The 21126-nt window shown below is 39.0% G+C and overlaps 1 protein-coding gene across 4 annotated transcripts in view; it reads left to right on the top strand.

The window, feature by feature from the left end:
* ZBTB20 (zinc finger and BTB domain containing 20) overlaps positions 1-21126 on the top strand; it is a 761798-nt gene that overhangs the window by 592725 nt on the left and 147947 nt on the right. For all 4 annotated transcript variants that reach the window (XM_042998568.1, XM_042998567.1, XM_042998569.1 and 1 more), the window contains one exon: positions 10416-10455. The gene's annotated coding sequence lies outside the window, so the exon portion shown is untranslated. The remainder of the gene's footprint in view (positions 1-10415; positions 10456-21126) is intronic.

The raw sequence follows: 21126 nt of genomic DNA, 5'->3' as shown, positions 1-21126 counted from the left end.
CCTTTGGAATTTTGATGGGATTGCATTGAATCTGTAGATTGCTTTGGATAGTATAGACATTTTAATAAGTTTAATTATTACACTCCACAAGCATGGAGTATCTTACCATTTATTTGTGTCTTCAGTTTCTTTCATCAATATCTTATAGTTTTCAGTGTATAGGACTTTCACTTCCTTAGTTAAACTTATTAGGTATTTTATTCTTTTTGATGCAACTGTAAATGAAATTATGTCCTAACTTTCTCTTTCTGATAGTATGTTGTTATGTATAGAAATACAACTGATTTCTGTGTATTGATTTTGCATCCTGCAACTATATTGAATTCATTATTAGTTCTAACAGATTTGTAGGGTTTTTTGTGGAGTCTTTAGGATATTCTTCTTTTTTAACATTTATTTATTTATTTTTGAGAAAGAGAGAAAGTGTGCAAGCCAAGGAGGGGCAGATAGAGAGAGAGAATTCCAAGCAGGCTCTATGCTGTCAGCACAGAGCCTAACGTGGGGCTTGAACTCACAAACTGTGAGATCGTGACCTGAGCCAAAATCAGGAGTTGGATGCTTAACTGACTGAGCCACCCAGGCACCCCTAGCATTTTCTATATGTAGTATCATGTCATTGGCAAACAGTGAGTTTTACTTCTTCCTCTCCAATATAATTGCCTTTTATTTCTTTTTCTTGACTAATTGCTCTGGCTAGGATTTCCAATCCTATGTTGAATAAAAGTGGCACAAATGTACATCCTTGTTTTGTTCCTGATCCTAGAAGAAAAGCTTTCAGCTGCGTCTATTGAGATGATCCTACAATTTTTATCCTTCATTTTTTAATGTGGTGTATCAAACTGATTTCCATCCTTGCATCCCTGACATAAATCCTACCTGGTTATAGTGTGTGAACCTTTTAATGTATTGTGGAATTAGGTTTGCTAATATTTTGTTGAGGAATTTTGTGTCTATGTTCTTCGGGGATATTGACCTTTCTTTTCTTGTGATATCTTTGTCTGGTTTTGGTATCAGAATAATGCTGGCCTCATAAAATAAGCTGGGAAATGTTTCCTCCTCTTCTATTTTCTTTGAATGTTTGGTAGAATTCACCAGTGAAGCTGTCTGGTCTTAGACTTTTGTTTGTAGGGAGTTCTTAAATTACTGATTTAATCTTCTTACTAGTAATTGGTCTGTTCCGACCTTCTATTTCTTCATGATCCAGATTTCATGTCTCCAGAAATTTATCCATTTTCTCCTAGGTTGTATAATTTGTTGACATATAATTGTTCATTGTAGTCACCTAGATCCTTTGTATTTCTGTGGTATCAGTTTTAAGGTCTCTTTCCTTTCTGATTTTATTTATCTGAGCCCTCTCTCTTTTTGTCTTACTGAATCTACCCAAACATTGTCAATTTTGTTTATCTTTTTGAAGAACCAGCTCTTGGTTTTATTGATCTTTTCTCTTTTTGCCTCTATTTCATTTATTTCTGCTTTGATCTTTGTTATTTCCTTTCTTCTACTAACTTTGGGCTTTGTTTGTTCTTTTTCTAGTTTCTTAAGGTGTAAAGTTAGGTCATTTATTTGAGACTTTTCTTATTTGAGATTTTTTTTTTCTTATTTCTTTAGGTAGGCATTTACTGCTATGAACTTTTCTCTTAGATGCTTTTATTAGGTCACTTATTTGATATTTTTCTTATTTATTTGAGATTTTTTTTGCTTATTTCTTTAGGTAGGCATTTATTGCTATGAACTTTTCACTTAGAACTGCCTTTGCTGCATCTGTAAGTTTTGGTGTAAGTTTTAGTAAGTCTAACAACTGATGTTATTGCTTATTATACTATGACTTTTCAAAATTCAAGTTTGTGGTTAGCTTGACACCTTTGCCTTTCAATTCATTCCCATCATTTGAAACAGCATAAGCAATGACTACACGCAATTACCATTATCCTCGTTAGGTTGTCAGAGTTAGCTTAATGCTTTTTTTCTGTAGTGATACCGAACCAAAAAAAAAAAGTTTCTTTTGAAAGGTCTTAGACCTCTATCCTTCCAAATCCTAATCACAGCATAACCAACCTCAAAAAGTCATTAGTAAAGACTAGAACAATATCCTATAACAATTCAGCTATGAAGAAATTAGCATAGTCCATCTCTTTGATTCATGTTCTTATGAAAATAATGTGTTGCAAAATAAAACTATATTTCTCTCAACATTTTTTTAGCTAGATTATTACAGGTTACATTGGGACTGATTTTTTTTTTCCTAACAAAGGTTGAATAACACTCAAAGGCTTTAGTAGCCAAAGTTCATCTTTAGAAATAGCTTTCTTCTATAATGTACTGCCAATTTCTTATGTGTGTGTATTTTGACCTTCCTGATGCCTCTGCTATGGGCTGCCTGTTGATTGGTGCATGTTAGTGCTTTGCTTATAAGAGTTGGGCAATAGTTCAGTGATCCAGTCCAAATGTGGGCCATAGATAGAATAGGCTCATCTTCTATTTAAGAAATGTAGCAAACTGCTTTAAATGAATTTGGTTCAGACAAGGTCATTGGAACTGTTCATCTAACCCTGTGTGCTGTATGTAATGGACACTTCTGCTGAGCTCCAAAACTGCAAGGTAAATAGACAAGAAAGCCAGTAACTTGCCACCTCTGTGAGAGCTTTCCTTAAGTCTGTTATTGGATTTGCATTCTTAATCATATGGGGCCCATTTTGGTCATTTAAAAGGACTTGTTCACTGGTTCTCCTGATGTTTTTGAAGATAGTCCTGGGAATAAAAATAGTGAGTTCTTATATTACTTTCTGGTCTTTTCTAACTTTTTTTTTAATAGGAGATTGAGTTTATATGCATATTCATACCAGGTTTATGAAATATTCAGCTAAATTTCTTAGACATGAAAGAATTAATTGTTAGAATGTTTTAATCTAACTAATCATTATGTTTAAACTATAGTAGGTTCAAGTACATTTTCCTCAATTCTATTTGTTGACATATACACTTAGCAAATTGAATTGAGACGTAAGCATTGTATATACTATTTTGAATTTAGCAATTTACAGATTTTTTTATTGCCTAATCCTCTTCAAACTGTAGAATGTATTTTACTCGACTGTGTTGTGATTCTGTACAATTTTTAGGACCAACATGTTATAGGATTTTGTAGTCACATAGAGCTAAACATGATGAGAGAAGTTATTGAATCCATCTCCTGACTGGAGGCAAAGCTGCATTTATTCCATCCAAAATAGATGAAGATCTTTCCTATTTTTAAATAGCCATGAAGATAGAAATTTTGTAACTGCTCTTAGCAATCTATTTGATTATTTACCACTTGCACCTTTAGGATGTTCATCTTTAAGTCTTAACTTAAATTCTTCACTGGACAGTTTAATATCACCATGCCCTAGGACAAAAATGTCGATCATTATCTTCTTTATAACAACTCTTATAGTCAGAAAACCATGAAGATATACCTCAGCATTTTCTTTCTGAAGCAAAATTATCCCAGTGTTTTTTTTTAAACATTCACTTTTGTTTTTATAGCTCTTTCTGTATGAGAGTGGCAAAGGGGACTATTTTAAAAAGTTCTGTCATATATGATGCCTCTGAAAAAGACACTGCATATTTTAATTTCACTGTGCTGATGTGGAAATAGCCACAGCTTTTTCATTATATGCTGATGGACAGAGCATTTGTGTTCATTTAACCTTGAGGTTGAAACTTGTTCCCAAAAAAGTAACTGACTCATAGCATTGGCTAGACCCAAGAATAAAGAGCATCAGTTTTCCTAATCTTAAAGCTTATCTTGCCCCCACTCCTAAAACACACTAAAATTAACTTTTCCTTGACCTCTCTTTTGTGCTATTTATTTACTGATTTAACAACTTTTTTCTATCATCTTTGTCTCCTAAAATAGACAGACAGCATTTCTTCAACAAATGTTGGAGTGCGTGCTGTGTTTAGGACACTATGCTAGGCTTGGGAGATTCAAGTGTGAACTGTTAGCAAAGACTCAAAGACAAAGATGTCCTAGGCATGTTCAGGGAGGAGCCAATAGCCTGTCACAGTATATAAGGAAGAAGCAGTGGGGGGGGGGCGGGGGGGGGAACAGAAACAACAAACAAAAAACAAGAGAGGTGGATTGGGGCCAGATTGTGAAAGACTGTGGATTCCCTTAAGCAAATAGTTGATGGTGACAAGGACAAAAGTAACATTTTTCAGTCTATATTGTGGAAAGCTCTTTCCAGGTCTTTAAAACACATACTGTGTGCATGCTGTCTTCTTGGTTTAGTATCTAACAGATCACTGGGTATAAGTACCTTCTTGATTTATATCTTTTGGTATAAATTTTATGTCATGATTTTTCCCTTTGAATTAAAAAAAAAAACACTTGAGGGAACCATTTGAGTAAAGACAGCCTTCTGTTCACACTGATCTGGATGTTTCTTTCTCCTGCTGTGCCCATATTTATTCCAAAGCCCTCTGTACCACTAACATGTTACTTTCTGAGTTTACACACTGAGGAGTCTCAAGATGAGTTTCCCCTGTATTAGGCACAACCTTTTTGTGCCAAATGGCATTAATGGCATTTAGCAGTGTTAACCAAATATTTCTAATTGATTGAACCACATGATAACAATGCCAGACCTTTCTAGCATCCCCTAAAGGATATCAGTGTACTATATATAGTAAAAGTCCGTGGTATACCGATCTGTTTGGAATCCATGAAGCTGCAACTGCAGAGGTTTGAGATATAGAAGAAGGAAAAGTTGTTTGGGATCAGATTGTAGAGAGCTCTTGACTGTCATCCTGACAAGAGTTTGGTCTATTTTAGGAGCTGTAAGAAATCATCTTAATTGTATTAAACACATTCAGTCCTTGACACTGCTTTTTGCCCTGCCCTGCACCCTACCTGGCTCCCTGGCTTTTAATTCATTCTTGTATTTCAGGTCCCTATACCTGTAAAAATCAGGAAGACTCAGGAGGATTTGTATGGGGTGGGGTGGAATGTCGAGTTATATCTTAGCAATGTCTCAGGCCTAGAAACAGTCCTAGACCTAAATGCTGAACCTTCGTTTTTAAATCTGATCACCTAAATTTTTTTTAAGGTAGACATGATTCCTTCAGAGTGATATTAACTCATTGAGAGTTAATATAGCATATTGAGGAGAGGTAAGGCATCATTGTGATTTCTTTATCATTCTTCTCAAGATGGATCCAAAAAAGTGGATGGTCTTGAAAAGCAGACCCTAAGATATTAATGACCATTTGTGGCATTTATAGTCTTCTTAGGACTGACCAAAAGGAATGAAAATACTTCAAGAGATTTTTCTTTGGGAAGCTCCGAAGTACCTAGCGGGAGATTACACAGGCTCTGTGTGCACTCTGAATAACCCTTCCCTCTGACTTTAACTTTGTAAACCTTTTGCCAGATAGAAAATAGAGAATTAAAAACCTCAAAATTCAGGGTGCATGAAATGTCATTAAATCTAGCATAAAATTTCTTGAATCTGTCAGATAAAGGAAATCATGTATCCATAGAGAAGATGGAATATCAATTGACAGGAACCTATGAAGCTGGCACTTATTCTGAGAGACATATGAATCTAAAAATCCAATAGTGCCTCAGCCTTTGAAAACACAGAAGCCAGAGAGGTACTAGGAAAATCAATAAGGTAAAAATCTTCATCCTACTATTTGGAATGACTCCCACATAAGAATTAATTAACACAATACTTCTAGAACATGAAAAGGATGTTAAAATGTTATCTCTACCCATAGAAAACAAAGATATATAAACCGACCCAACTTCTAGAGAGAGGGCTGAAGAGAAAAGCCTGGAAAGATTAAAGGTGTGTGTAAGAGGTCATCTCTGCCCTGTTGTCACACCATTTACCCTCTTCAGATAGAGGGATAAGTGTTGAACTTCAGTTTGTCTGAATTCCTCAGCTCTGTCATCAATGCTGTGACACATTCTAATTTTCTGATTCATTTGTGATGAATAAGCTCTCTCTTTTCTATTCACAGCACTAAAAGTAACCAATTTTTATGAGTGAGTTATGATTACTTATTTTCCATTTTTGTATTGCACTATTATTTTCCCTTTGCAAAGTTTCTCTCACGCTTTCTCAGCCGGTGTGAATCCCATGTACAAAAAAGCCCTCGGACAGGACCGCTGCCTAGGCTTCAGTCAGTCAAGAGGAATGAAAGACTGACAGCCCGATTCCGTTTTTAACCCAGCCAGATACCTCAGCTGGCAAGTGGCTCAGCTTCCGCACCATAAAATGGGTATAATAATAGCTTTCCCTTACCACTGTGAAATATTTAGAATACAAATCAAGCCAAACCTGTCTCCTTCCAAAGGAGAAGCTTAAACTAGCCTACAAAATCCTGAATGAGCCCAGATTTCAAGGGGAAACATAAAATGGGAAATACCTACATGTAGTGTAATTTAGTGGTTAAAAATATGTAGACTTTGGAATGGGGCAGACTTATTCAGATCCCAGCAGCTGTGGGATTTGGGGTAAGTTTCCTAATTTCTCAAATCTCCCTTTTTCTATAGTAAATTGGGAGTTAATGGTATTTCCTCTTCTAGTCAGGATTAAATGATACACTGCTAATGCTGCTTTTCAAACTCTTCCACAGAGGTGATCCTCCCTTTCAAGTGAGTGATCCAGTACTCAGGGTGCTGGGCCATTGCCTGAAGCAATCTGCCACAAATGAGACTTTTCAGTGATGGCTCAGGGTGCATCCTACAAATACATACAAATTTAGCATTCTACTCATTATGTTCTTGTTTGTTTCACTAAACTAGAAGTTCCATGAGGACCAAAACAGTATCTGTTTTATTCCTCCTATAACATCCAAGAAAATGAATATGTGTACAAATAAGGGTTTAAATGGCTCAGCCACAAGGACAACTGACCCTCCCGAAAGACGGTTATGTCTTTATTACTTATTCTGTGGCTTGGTGCGCTCCCATTACGCTGCTCCACGTCCCTGGATATGCCCACATTCAAATCTGAGAAGCATTTACTTAGCAGGATGCCTGAAACCACAGAAGGTGCTGAGTAAATAGTAACTCTTATGTCTCTGCTCACTACTCCTCTATCGCACTGTTCCTGAGCCTCTATGGAAATCATAAAGAACTAGGGAAGTCAGAGTCTGGGAGGCCTTTAGAGGAGTCTGTGTGTCTCTAGCCACACACACCCATGAAGAGCTCTATTTCCTATACATTTTGTTTGCTTCTGGCTTCAGCTTGGAGCGACTTGTCAAGCTTCCTAGAGGTGATAAGCAGTGGAATTGCATGAGCATTTTCTCCCCTCTCCCCCTAAGCCAAGGGTGACGAACCTGGAATTCATGAGCAACCTTCATGGGGTCTGGAAGATTTTTGAAACTTGGTGTTTCTAAAGAGTTTCTTTGGGAGGGGATTCTCATTGGGATCCATATCACCTGGAAATATTGGAAACCATTGCCCTTGAACATTACATAATGTAAACTGAAATCAGAATTGATTAATCTTTATTAACAATCCATTTAATTAATAGTACATTTAGTTCCTTGGAGATTGACACTATACAATAATTTCTACTAGAATATCACAAAACACAATCAGAGTTCACCACAAACCACCCCTTTTCCCCCTGTCTACTCTTGCCCACCCCCCACCATGTATTAAGGTCCTGATTCATTTGGGCTTTACAGTTATATATTCTTTGCTAGATAGTTATGCTTTGAGCCTAGCACGCGTAACGCAAATATTTTTCATCATATGCAAAACTATTATAGATAATTCTTTGCATTTCAGATGAAAACAACTTACAGACATATAAGGTAAATATCACTTAGGCAGAAAGGGCACATTATCAATAAAATAACAATTTGAACTGAACAGAAATAAACCTATGTAGATTAATACATATTCTCAAAATTGCAGATTGTAATTCAATCAAGAAGTAGGGGCCTTTTGACGTTTATGAACATTTATAAATTATATAAGAGCTCTGAGATTAAATTTTTTGCCTTAATATTAAATTTTGGATAGGTATTATTGTTTTTCATTAATATATAAAGACAACAATTATATCCAATAAAATCTCCAATTTAACTTGGCTTTAATTTGTCTTAGACTGTGACATACACACTGATTTTTCTTTCCATCTTGGATTCCTGTCATTGACAGCCTGTGTGTCACTTAACATCCAGGAAAGATATTTCTTCTTCATTCCAGACCTTGGATGTATTAGTCAATCTGGGTACAATTTATATTGATCTCTTTTGATCACATCAAAAATTTAATTTTGACTGATTAACTTTATGAATAAATGCTCCTTGGAATTTGAAAAGGAAACCTATGTGCTTAGATATAAGAACATAAATGCTAAGTATAGTTTTTAAAAAGCACAATGTATTATTGAGAGTTATTGGGTTTAAATGTGCAAGAGAGAAATGATAAGTGAGTATATTTCATAGATAACCACTAATCATCTTTCTCCTTTTTCTCAAAGGCTGAGGAAAAAAAACAAGCTCAAAAAAGTTGGGAGGGAAGCATGAAAGGAAGGAAGGGGGGAAGGAGGAAGGAAAGAAGGAAGGATGGGAGGAAGGGAAGAAGGGAGGGGGGAGGGAGGAAGGAAAGAAGAGGGGAAGGAAAGAGAAAGAAAGAAGGAAGGAAGGAAGGAAGGAAGGAAGGAAGGAAGGAAGGAAGGAAGGAGATTTAAAAAATAGACTAGTGCTATGGTCTAGGATTTTGGCTTATAGAAGGGACTAGAACTTAGCAAAACTTAGAACTTTAAAGTCTTTGAAGACTAGTCAATCTTTATATATATTTCAAGTTTGTATGTACTTCCAATGAATCATACATAATCTAATTGTCTTGCTTAAAGTTTTCACTAAACTCATCAATTTTGTGAAATAATTTGAAAGCATTGGAGACTCCCAGCCTCTCTCATGTTAGCATACATTATGATCTAGGCTGCAGATTTTCATCTTAACTCTTCTTATTCAAGAAGGCGAACACCATCCTTCACACTTACATGTGCATGTACAGGGTTTCACCTCAGCCATAAAGAGGAAACTTTTTCTTTGGAGGAATCTCTATGATAGTGCACCTGTCTAGAAAACTTGTTGAGAAGTGAAATCTCTTTAATTGACAGGGGTGTTTGTTGTTGTTGTTGTTGTTGTTGTTGTTCTGTTTTGTTTTTTTTTGTTTGTTTGTTTGTTTGTTTTTGCTTTTAGCCTTATTCTACGCCAAACTATATAATCATATCTCTGTACTTGATCTCTTTTAGTATAATTTGTTTTGCATATTTTTAGAGGCCTTATATATAAGTGGTTAAAATCATGGTGTCAGAGAGGAAAGAGTTCAATCAGCATATATTAAATCCTTGATATATTTGAGTGGGGTGTGGGTGGGGAGACCTGCTTTGTTTTTTTCAGTATCCCTGTTTGGTTTATTAATTTCTCATGGATCTTCTGTTACTTCAGTTTTATTTTTCCATAAGAGAAGCTGTCAAAACAGTAGTGTGAGCAGGCCAGTCCCATCATAGCTCATTTGGCTTGTGAGTTGAAGATGACAAAGGAGAATTATCTGATTTGAAATACAGATGGAGGAACTGTTAAGATCAACTCCCCACAAACCTGAGGTTTTCATCCTTAGAGATGTGTTTTGGGAGACAGATGCTTTCATTTAAAATCATTTTGTCAGCGGGGACATTCCTAGGCTGGAGAGAAGGGGCAGATGAGGCAGTATATGGTCCTCAGTGGACACCAAGCCGACAAGAGGCAACATTACACCGAGTCCTCAGTTGAGGGCCAATGATACACGTACATGTTGAATTTGTCCAGAGGGTCTTCTGCGCATTAAACATACTGTATTTACCCTTAAAAGAGCCAACATTAATCAGTTTCATTCATCTTTGTCAAAATTGTCTAAGATTTGCCCTGTGCTATGCGGGATGGCCGTTACCTATTCTCATCAGTGCTGCCCAATAGATATTTATGGAGTGATAGAAATGTTCTCCCTAGAAGGCAGCCACCAGCCACAGGTGGCTATTGAGCACTTGAAATGTGGCTAGTGTGACCAGGAATTAACCATTTAGTTTTTTACTAAATTTTAACTAATTCAAATAGATAAGTATAGGTAGTGGCTACTGAGGAGCACAGCTCTAGAAAGTACTCACACCATTCAGATCAGAATGAAGTTAGCAAAGAAGGAGGTTGGCATGCCATGTGCTGGAGTGCTGTGTTGGTCATCTAGCAGGAGGTCATGGCCTTTGGAAAATTGTATGGGGCTGGATCTCTTTTTCCTTGGGCTCCAGGTAATAAAACAGGTTCCTACTGTTAACCCTTAGGAGCAACCAGTTCTGTCTACAACTTAGATTCGTTCTCCTTCCCCTCACTGGGTTTATTTTTAATTCCTTGTTTTTGTTTTTCAGTTCCTTGACCATCAGTCTGTGGCCTGCCCCTTCTCTTTCTGTAAGTAAAAGTGGTTTCTTTACTTTTCCATAAAGTGTCATATTTGGGAAATTCAGATCTTTATTGGCATGGTTTCTGGTTGACTTTGTTGTGGTTTCCAGCGCTTCTTCACTATGTATTAGCTTACTTTGGGTTTGAAATTGATGCTGTTGGTGCTGGTAGTAGTTGCCATCCATGAGGGAGCTGGAAAACCCAGGGCCTGGGCGTTGGACTACATAAAGACTGCATTTTTCTCAGCGGCAGCTGCTGTTTGCAGAAGTCACTGCTCCTCTAAACCATAGCCTGCATTCTTCAGTCAGATATCAGCAATAGTTGGGCTTTTGCTCCACTGTCAATCAATGGGCAATTATTTATTCATCAGCTATATACCCATGTCTACATCCCGTAGTTTTTAATTTCAACTTCTACATCACATCTTTCATTTATGGACAAAATTTCCATACCCTTTTACTAAGAAGTGCAAGAGTGAACTATAAGGCTTAACCCATTTAGGCTAAAGTTGTGTGTGTAATCACAAGTCCAGGGGGAAAAAAAAGAGAGAGAAAGCCAGGATTACATCTGCCGAGAGGTTTATAGAAGGTACCATCCTTTTTCAAAAAAGGTGGGGAGTCATTTGAAAAAGGAGAAAAAACAAGAGAGAAAACTTGATTTCAGATGAAAAGAGAGAACATTTATTATTTAAAGCCCAAATCAGGCTGCATCGAATGTGTTGGATAAGTTTTTACCTTGGGCTGCTTGAAAGAGATTCTGTGGCAGTGAACCCAAATAATCATAGTCACCCACTGCATGAGACACTGCCCAAGACACGCTACAGGTGGTGGCAGTCACCTTCTGTGATAAATAAGCATCAGATCTTCCCAGCTGCTTCTCCCTCTCTGGTGAACACTGTCCCTGATTCACAACATTCTGTCCTGCCTCACTGACTTCTCCGAGGTGTTTCTTGTGTGGTCCTCATTTGCACAGAAAGGGGGTCCCATGGCTCTCTTGCACATGTGTGGCTTCCACTAACATTCCTAGAGGCATGTTGCAGATACACTTAAGGGAGCAGAATCCCCCCCAAGGACGGACACTAAGACTAAAGTCCAAAGTGACAGCCGTTTGACAGAGAAAGGAGATTGGTGAAACTCCCCAAGGACGACGGGTGCTGTGTGTAATGCATTTATATAGCAGGGCCGGATCCTCCCTGTCCCTGACAGGTCTTGTTATTCCTTATTCTCCATGTTGATAGAGCGGGTCTGTCAATGCTTTGGAGGGTGTGAATGTACATGCTTCTGGTTACCACTTTGTGTTTCCGTGTCCCTCCTTCAGTTACCTAGCACTGCATATTTCTAGTCCTCTGACTGGCAAATCATTTTTGTTACAGTTCTTTTGTGTAAAAACAGTTCACAGAATAGCTCCGTGTTAGACAAGGCATTAATCCTCACATCACTGGGGATGAGTCAGCACAGTGCACTCCTGCCCGCACGGCTCAGCTATTATGACGTCAGCACCGTAGGGCAAGCCTCAGACACAAGCAGTACAGGGGACTGGAGACCTGTGTCACAGATTAGAAATCGAGGGGGAGACCTTTGAGATAAAAACGTAATTGAAAGGCTGTTTCTGGCTCATAGGAAAATGTGAAACTGATTCTATGATACCTCCACCATTAATCAGGCAGCTTCTAGAGAGATCCTAATTTTTAACCAGAGATAAAGAAAGCTGGGAGAATGACCTGTAATGGGGCTGATAGCCCACTCCTGTACCCCCTAACCTTGTCCCACCCCTGGGCCAGGCTTCATGCTTGCTTGGGTTGTTCCAAATCCCAAGGCTGCTTTTCTTTCAAGGGTGACAGGGCCTGTGATAGCCCTGCTGTCCTCAAGTGCCCCACAGACACAGCTGATGGCTCCAGGGGTGGTGCCCCAGATACCTATCAAAGGGAAAAGAAAAGTTCCTGGGAACAGATCAGAACATTATCTCCCCAGCGCTTCTAGCTCCTAGTGCCTCTTCAATGGCCTTCTCCAGACAGGTGCAGAATGCTGCCTTCTCTCCCTGGCACTGCATTTAGTCCAAAGTCCCAATCCGGATTTGACACTGATTTCAATGGGAACTGAACAGCTTCCAGATGTTCCCCCCCAAGAGTTTTCTATTCCGTTACTCTTTAGCAGAAACAAAGAGGAGCCTGCCGTAACCTGCCACGCTGCCTGGAAGCAGGTAGCACAGACTGAGCCTATTTGAGAAACCAGGTTATTATAAATTAGACCTCTCCACGATTCAGACTCAGATTCATTCTCAGAACAAAACCTTCCGGTATTGAAAACTCCCGTGTTGAAAAGGCTGCAAATTCACTGCCTCAGTGGCATTCTCTGCTAACAAGACATTCCTCCATCACACTCTCTACCCCTCATTCTTCCTTTCACCCTGTGAGAACCGCCAGAAAGTGCCTTACTGCTGCGATCTTCTGCCTTCCTTAGATTGCTAATAGGCTCCATGCTTAGCTTATAGAGGCTAACGCTACTGCTTGGCTTCATTTTGATTAATTATCATGCACAGCTCTTTATTCAGTTTTCAGTCAACAAACATTTATGGAAAGCTAGTTATTGTGCGTCATTCCTGGAACTCCAAGATAAATAAGAAATGCTCCCTATTGCTAAGAATCTCACGGTCTGGTAGGGGTGATAAATAGTAAATAAAGGCTACAGCATGTGATGGACACTGGAATGGAGGCATAAACCAGATGTAACAAGAGGAGCAAGGAGATGGTACAAAGGTGTAACAAGGAGCAAAGAGAAAGGAGTGCCCACTTGCAAGCTGGATCTAAAAGTCTACAGAATGAATTGCAGTTTGCCAAGTCAGTGTAGGGGAAGGAAAAGAAAAGGGCATCACAATCACGAAAAAAGCAAGAGCATTTACAAAGTCAAGAGTGTCGAGCAGCAGCCTGCTCCAGAGGACAGTAGCTTAGTATGGCCGGAACATGGTGGTTGAAAGGGGAGCCTGGGAGATGAGGCTGGAAAGTGGATAGGAGGCAGATTGCGGAGGGTCTTGTCAGCCATGCAGGGGAGTTTAGATGTGATGCTGCAGGCTTGAAGAGGCTTTGAAGAATTTTAAGCAAAGAGTGCTCTGGCTATGTAGAGATGGCTGATTGGGAAAAGGGAGACCGGGTCACAAGTGAAAACAAAGGGCCCGGACTGTACAGTGGGGGTGGGAGCGAAGAAGAGAGGCTATCTGGTAGTGTTGACATAGACACTGACATCTGCATGATGCCAGCATATCTTGGCCCAGTGCACAGTCCCTGCCTTCTAGGAGAAAGGTTGATGTGTTATGTGGGGCCAAATTTCAGGCCAAAACACTCTTTACAGGAGCTCCAAAGGAGACCTGAATTTGAATCTGACCTCACTCTGAGATGCTGCCTGCTGGTCTCCAGAGATGTGTGACTCTTTTTCCATAGTAAATTTGGGGGAGTGTCAGGCAGATAAGGAAGAAGCCATTTCCAGTGTCCCGCTTTTCCCTTCTTTCACCTGAAAATGAAACAATTTCTCAGTAATGTCCCCCTACAGCCAAGCAATACCCAACTTCCTATCATTTGTCTATACTGTCCTTTTCTAAGAAGTTCCAAGCCATTGAACTGAATGGCAACATATATACTGCTGGTGTTGAAACAGTTCGGTATGTCTCTTCCTTCTTTCTGAATTAGAGTTCACCATAAATGTGCTTTTCTCTTGTTCACTTTGGGCTGCCAGGACAATTTAAAGGAAATTTTCAACAGCTTATGTTTCATGGACCATGTTCTCTTTGCAAATGGGAGGGTATGTGTGGGTGTGTTTAAGTCTTCTCTATATTGCTTTCTGGAGAAAGGTTTGAGAAGATGAACAAGATGAGGAGTAGGGACCTTTTGAAAGCCCAGGTCCCCCCAGTGACCTGAGTGTAGACTGTAGGCTGGTGATCAGATGGTCAATTATGTGTTTGTCAAAACATAGTGGGCTGCATTCCAGACTGCCAGCTTTGGAAGCCCAGCTTCTGCCAACCAAATGTCATCTGGGAACATGCAACACTGGGCACTGTGAAGGAGTTTGAAATAGACCATGCCACAGCCAACCTACTGCCAGTCTTATAGCACCAATATGGCATGCACAGCCGGGCCCCATGTTTCAGAGCTCAGGAATTCACTGTACTAAATTCAAGAGGTCAGATGGGTTCATGTTTTCAAAGGCCCTGTTCTCTGCTTTGAACATTGTGACTTGCTCCTCAGTGACTTCCAAGAGATTTTTCCAGTCATATCTCTGTGGAAACCACCCTTTTTGTGATGGTTATGAGAGCCTTGTAGAAGTCCCAGAGGAAAGAAAAATATACATACTCACTCTGACAATGACTGTGATTCCGACAGAGGGATTCCAACTCTTAGGAAATTACATTAAAGGTGCATAGCTTTTAAAATATCAGGAACCACCTTGGCAACTTATAAAAAGCAGAAGGGCTTTGCCTATTTTATAAAGTGATTTGCATATACCTGCATAAATAATGTTCCCACCTGTACTTTTATGCATTTAGGTTGAATAAATTAAATTCAGTGATCTTTAAAATATTCACTGTCTTTCATTGCTCAGATACCATTTTCAGGACCCTTCCTTCTAATTTTTTTTTCCTGAGGTAGTAGTGGCGGTTTTTTTTTTCAATCTTTTAACTAATTCAGAGAATCAAAACACACTACAGACCAGCCTACCACACCTAGGAGCATTGCTTCCCTCTGCTTGCATTTCTCTTAGCCTTCTACCTATCAGACCATGAGTATACTATGTTTTTCATAAAGGAAAATAGGGGAATATATTATCAAGATGAAAACTCAGCACATAACAAGATTAAGCTTCACTACCTATATGTATCCAGACTTGTGCTGATACACATCTCAGGGACATACTCATATTAACCTTTTTCCCCCCTTTAGCCACTGCGACCACCCCTTCAGAAACTATCCAGCCACTAACCCATATTAATTGTAACTTGATCCTTCAAACCACAGCTTGGTCAGTGGGCCAGCTTCAAGCACAATCATCCTGTGAGATATTAATAAGCACTTACTAAATACAAAGAATTGTGTTTAGTATGGGGTTAAAACATAAATCTAAGACATTGCCCCTTGCTTGCTCTTAAGGAACTCAAAATTGGATTAGCAAAAGAAGTTATACTGTTGAGTATTCCATATGCATATAAGACAATAAGTGACAGTTCCAAAACAAATGATACAGTCCAGTAAGTACTATAGGATTTCATTCATGAAAGAGAGCCTTGAGGGTTGGAAAGTTTCATGTAAAATATGATTTAGCTGGGTCTTGAAAAATGGCTAGAATAAAAAAAAATGATGAAGAGCAAAAAAAAATGATATTTCAAACAAAAGAATAAACCTAAGTTTTGGAATCTTTGAATGGGTCCAATAAATGGCACGGCTCTTTCCCACTCAAGTTCTAAACCCATTGAAAAATAAGACAAAAGAACTTATAACCTAGGGACCAAAAATTTTTGGTAAGGCTTGGTTGAAAGATGTAGGATGGATGAGAGGTAAAATGGGCTCATTGACTCCCTTCCCTTCTATCTATACTTTGAAAAAGCCCTCCCAAAGGAAAATTGAATCAGCATAAGATCAATGCTCTTCCAGGTTACTAACTCCCATTGTAGGAAAAGAAAGAGAAAGAGGCTAAACTCCTGCTGTTACAAACCTCAATCTCAGTTCCCCTAATTAAGAGACATGGAGCAAGAGCAATCTTATCCACAAGATGATTCACCTCCATGGGGAACTGTAAGGAATGAGGCAGAGACAAGTTATGTTCAGAAAACTTCCTTCTGAACACTAGGAGTTGGGAAGAGGCATTCCAGCCAGCCCCCTGATGCACGGTCTGGAAAGCAAGAGAAGGAAGTACTGAGTGAGATGAAAATGTGAACCATAGCCAAAAAGGTACCATCTAAGGAGACATGCCTTGGGTTGGAGCCTGTAGCCATAGGATTATTGGAGATCTAAACTGAGGGTTTCTTTTTAGAGTCTCAAAGTTACCTGAATCAGAACCCCAGGACACAGGCAAGAAATTAAGATAATGGACTAAAACCTCATTGGGAAAAAATATAGAAAAATCTTGTCTTTAGTTAAACTAATAATCACAGTAAGAATTAGCATGTGTTGAGTGCTTGACTTATTTTAGGCACTGGACAAAATACTCTTAACAGCTACCTGATTTAACCTTTAGAGCTAGTCATTAGGTAGATGCTATTGTGATCCTAATTTTGAAGATGAAACAGAGATTTAGCATGTTTGAGTAATTTTTTTCAAGAATGCCTAGTGAGTGATAAAGATAGAATTTGAATACAAGACTATCTGTCTTAAAGTCCTTGGCCAAATTTGATCAAACACAAAGTGAATGTCTACTAAATGCTGAAGATAATGGAAAGCAAAACAGATATGGCCGCTGCCCTACTCGACTTACAGTCTAGGGGATGGAAGGCATGCTAATCAAATGGTCACACAAAAGAACTTGTAATTACAAACTGTGCTTGCCCCTATGAAATATAAGTTCCAGGGGCTCTAACAGCAAATAGAAGAGGGGAATCTAAGTGAGTCTAGGAGTTCACAAGGACCTTCCCTGGTAAGTGACATTTGAGCTACCATCTGAAGATGAAAAACAAGAAGTGAGATTAGGTGGTGGTAGAGGTTTCCAAGGAGAGGGCACAGCATAGGTGAAGGCACCAAATAGAGCTGTATAGAGAGAATGAAGGGAAGAGCAGCTCAGGCTGAGGTTGAAAAGACATATAAGGATGTCAGCATCTTTGTAGGCTGTATTAAAGACCTCCCTAAGAAAAAGAAAACTTAAGAAGGAATGTGCCATGATCAATTTATATTCTATTTTTTAAGTTTATTTATTTATTTTGATAGAGAAAGCAGGGGAGGGGCAGAGAGAGAGAGAGAGAGAGAGAGAGAGTCCCAAGCAGGCTCCATGCTGTCAGTGCCGAGCCCAACGTGGGGCTGTTTCACAAACTGTGAGATCATGACCTGAGCTGAGATCAAGAGTCAGATGCTTAATTGCCACCCAGGAGCCCCAATTTTGTATTCTAAAATGATTGTGCTACTCTTGCACATTTATTGCAGACAGATGGAAACATCCACACAACAACCTGTACACGAATGTTTGTAACAGCTTTATTCATAATATCCCCAGACTGGAAACAACCCAAATTACCTTCAATGAGCAAGTGTTTCAACAAACTGTGGTATATCCATACCATGGAATACTACTTAGCATTAAAGGGTATCCCTTGATACATACGACAACTTGGATTAATCACAAAGGTATGATGCTGAGTGAAAAAAAGCCAATCTTTTTTTTATTATATACTTTATGATTCTATACTTTATGATTCTATACTTTATGATTCTATTTATATGGCATCCTTAAAACAACAAAACTATAAAGATGGAGAACAGATTAGTGGTTGGCAAAGGTTAAGGAGTGGGGAAGAGATGGAGCTGCCAATGGCTGTCAAAAGGTAGCACAAGATAGCCTCACGATGGCACTATTCTGTATCTCCACTATAGTGGTGATCATGCAAAACTACATAAGAGATACAGTTGCACTGAACTAAACACACTCGAAGTGCATATAAAACTGGTGAAATCTGAATAAGATGGGTAGATTGTACCATTATAAAACCAAGGTCAATCTCCTGATTGTGATATTGTACTATAGTTATGTAAGATGTCGCTATTGGGTGAGACTGGGTAAAGGGTATACCAGATCTCTCTGTATTATCTCTTACAACTGCATATTAATCTGCAATAATCGTAAAATTAAAATTTAAAAACAAAAAAGCTCAAACTAGTCCATCGTTGTGAATGGTTTCACAGGAGCAAAAATAAGGAGGCTATTATAGTATAACAGACAAGAGATAGACTAGGGCAATTACTGGGAATGGAAGAAAAATAAATGCAACCAAGAGATAATACAGAAGCAAGACATACAGGATGTTCTCATGGGCTGGATATGGGAGATGGAGGAGAGAGAAAGAGCAACCGTGACTACTGGTTTATGCTCATAAAACTGTATGGAGGTTGGTGCCACTCACAGTTATGTGAAATACCAAAGGAGAATGGGAATTGAGGGAAGATTACACGGTCTGTTTTTGAGATATCTAGTGTGAGGCATTTCTGGTAAAGATAACTGAGCATATTGAATAGGCAGGTTAATATACACAATTGGATATTAGAAGTAGAGTGAAAGCAAATAAGGCTGTCGGCAGGGATGATACTGCCTAGGAAACAGGGTTCCATAGAGAAGAAAGCCCAAACCAAGACTTGAAGAACTCTTAATATTTAATCAGCGGGTAGAAAAAAAATGAGGCTGTGAAACACTCTCGGAAGGAACAGCTAAGGAGATAGTAGGAAAACCAGAAAACATTGGCACACACGTCAAGAGAAGAGAGCATTTTGAACAGGGTGGTCTGTAGTAAGACATGCTGCTGAGAAGTCAGTTAGAGACTGAAAATTGCATTTAGTATGTTAATGTGGAGGTTGCTGTTGACTCTGGCAAAAGCTGTTTTGTTGAAGTGGTAGAAGCAATAACCTGTTTGTAATGGTATGGGGAAAGAGTGAGAGGTAAAGAAATAGAGAGCAAATGTGGATAACTCTTAGAAGCTTTACTATAAAGGAAAATGAGCTAGAGTCATGCTTTGGGAAGGAGACAGTGAAGTCAGAAGATTAGAGAAAAATGGAAATATTGGTATTTTTGTATGCATATGGGAAGCATACAGTAGAGAGGAGAGATTCAGTTTATGGAAGGGAGAAGAGGTTGGGATGATTAGTAATGTAAGATTCCTGGTAAGCCTAGAGACATGGAATCCTGAGCATAAATGAGGGATGGGAGGACGCACATCTCTTCTACCGCTAAAGAAAGAAAAAGGAAAGGATGGGGGCAGATGTGTGCCACATACTGAGAGGCTGAGTGGTTTCTCAAATGATAGCTCCTGGGGGTCAGGGTCCTGCTAAGAATAAGTGAGGTGGAGATTTGAGGAAAGTGAAAGTTTAAAATAGTTCTTGGGACAAATGGGACACTAAGTTGACCAGAGCAACCTAGGAGCATTCTCCTTGGCAATATGGAAGGCCTAGGTGAGTCTGGAGGGTTAATATTGATATCCATCTGTCTTGGGTGATTTTCTCCAGCAATTCATTGACCAAAGTGGCAGTGTAGAGAGATGAGTACCTGAGTTCAAATTCAAATGGGGTTTTACCCAGTACGTGTGTAAAGATTTAGGGGTTTTAGTTTCTTTCTCTCTTTCTTCCTTTCTTCCTTCCTTCCTTCTTCCTTCCTTCCTTCCTTCCTTCCTTCCTTCCTTCCTTCCTCCCTCCCTCCCTCCTTCTCTTTCTTTCTTTCTTTCTTTCTTTCTTTCTTTCTTTCTTTCTAGCTGAGGCCAAAATAAAAGGGCAGGAAAAAGGCTCAGTTCAGTTCTCCAAGTATCTAGGGAGCACCTACATTACACGAAGCACTGTATTGCATACAGAAAAAAAACAGGTGAATAAGGCACAATTCCCCGCCCTAAAATAGCTCATAGTGTAGGGAAGTTTGGAGGTTGCCATTTGGTCCAAAAGTCCAGGAACACATGGTTAGATAACTTTTATCAAAAGACACAGAAACCCGTGTCATTCCTTCTTTCTTCTGGCTGCTCCTTCCTCCCACCCTGGCATTACCTAGTTACTTTCTTGCTTTCTCAAAAAATATCTACTGCCTGCCTTATTGCCAAGCCTCTAACATGCATCATAAACATGTGAGTGACAATTCTGACTTCTCCCATCATCATTTTGCTAAAATATGATCATTTAGGAACAATTAGATGATCTATTTGAAGTGTGATGTTAGTACTGTGTGAATTTTCTCTAAATGTTAAGAACTGGCATCTAACTGTACAGAAAGGCTATTTATTTAAAAGAGGGAGAGAGAGAGGAAGAGTGGGTAGGCAAGAGGAGGAAGAGAAGAAAAAGGGAAGGAAGGAGGAGGGAAGGTAGTGAAGGAAAGGAAACTAACTACAGAAGATCTTATATTAACAGCCCATCCTGTTTTTCAGAGGAACCCCCATTCAAAATGAATAATTGAGCCTCCGTTTCTAGTGGTGGCCTACATCCACAGCCTCCCCAAAGCAGCTTCCAAACCTGGAGACATACCAGAGTACTAGAGAATAATTAAATCCAGCTTCTGGCAACCTAAGACATGAACTGGAGAATGTGGAAATTCCTAATTTCCAGTAGAAGTAGGGTTCCTTACTCAGATTTATTCTGAGCATTATAAAATGGTAACAGAAAGAGGTGGTAGCAATGGTAGTTTTCCTTTATTTGAACACATTCCATTATGCTAGCTAGATTCCTCTAGGAAATGACATTAGGGCCATTTGACTCAAAACTAAATTGCAGCTACATCTGGGGTAGAATTTGGCAGCTGTTGAGCAAAGCAGCTGTATTTTTTTAATATTTACTTCTTTCATGACTCTACAATTCACACATACTGTAAAATATTAAGAAAGTATAGAGTATAGAGAAAATATCTATAATGCCACTATACAGAAACAACTATTATTAATAATTTTTCAGATCACCTTCTAGTCTCTTCTCTGGATTTTAACATAATTGGGCATACATTGTATGTGTAGAGTTGTATCTCATTTTTAGTT

Source organism: Panthera tigris, chromosome C2 (genome assembly GCF_018350195.1).
Source record: "Panthera tigris isolate Pti1 chromosome C2, P.tigris_Pti1_mat1.1, whole genome shotgun sequence".
Taxonomy (NCBI): Eukaryota; Metazoa; Chordata; class Mammalia; order Carnivora; family Felidae; genus Panthera; species Panthera tigris.
The sequence above is the reverse complement of the archived record's forward strand: the minus strand, read 5'-3'. Positions and strand labels throughout refer to the sequence as shown.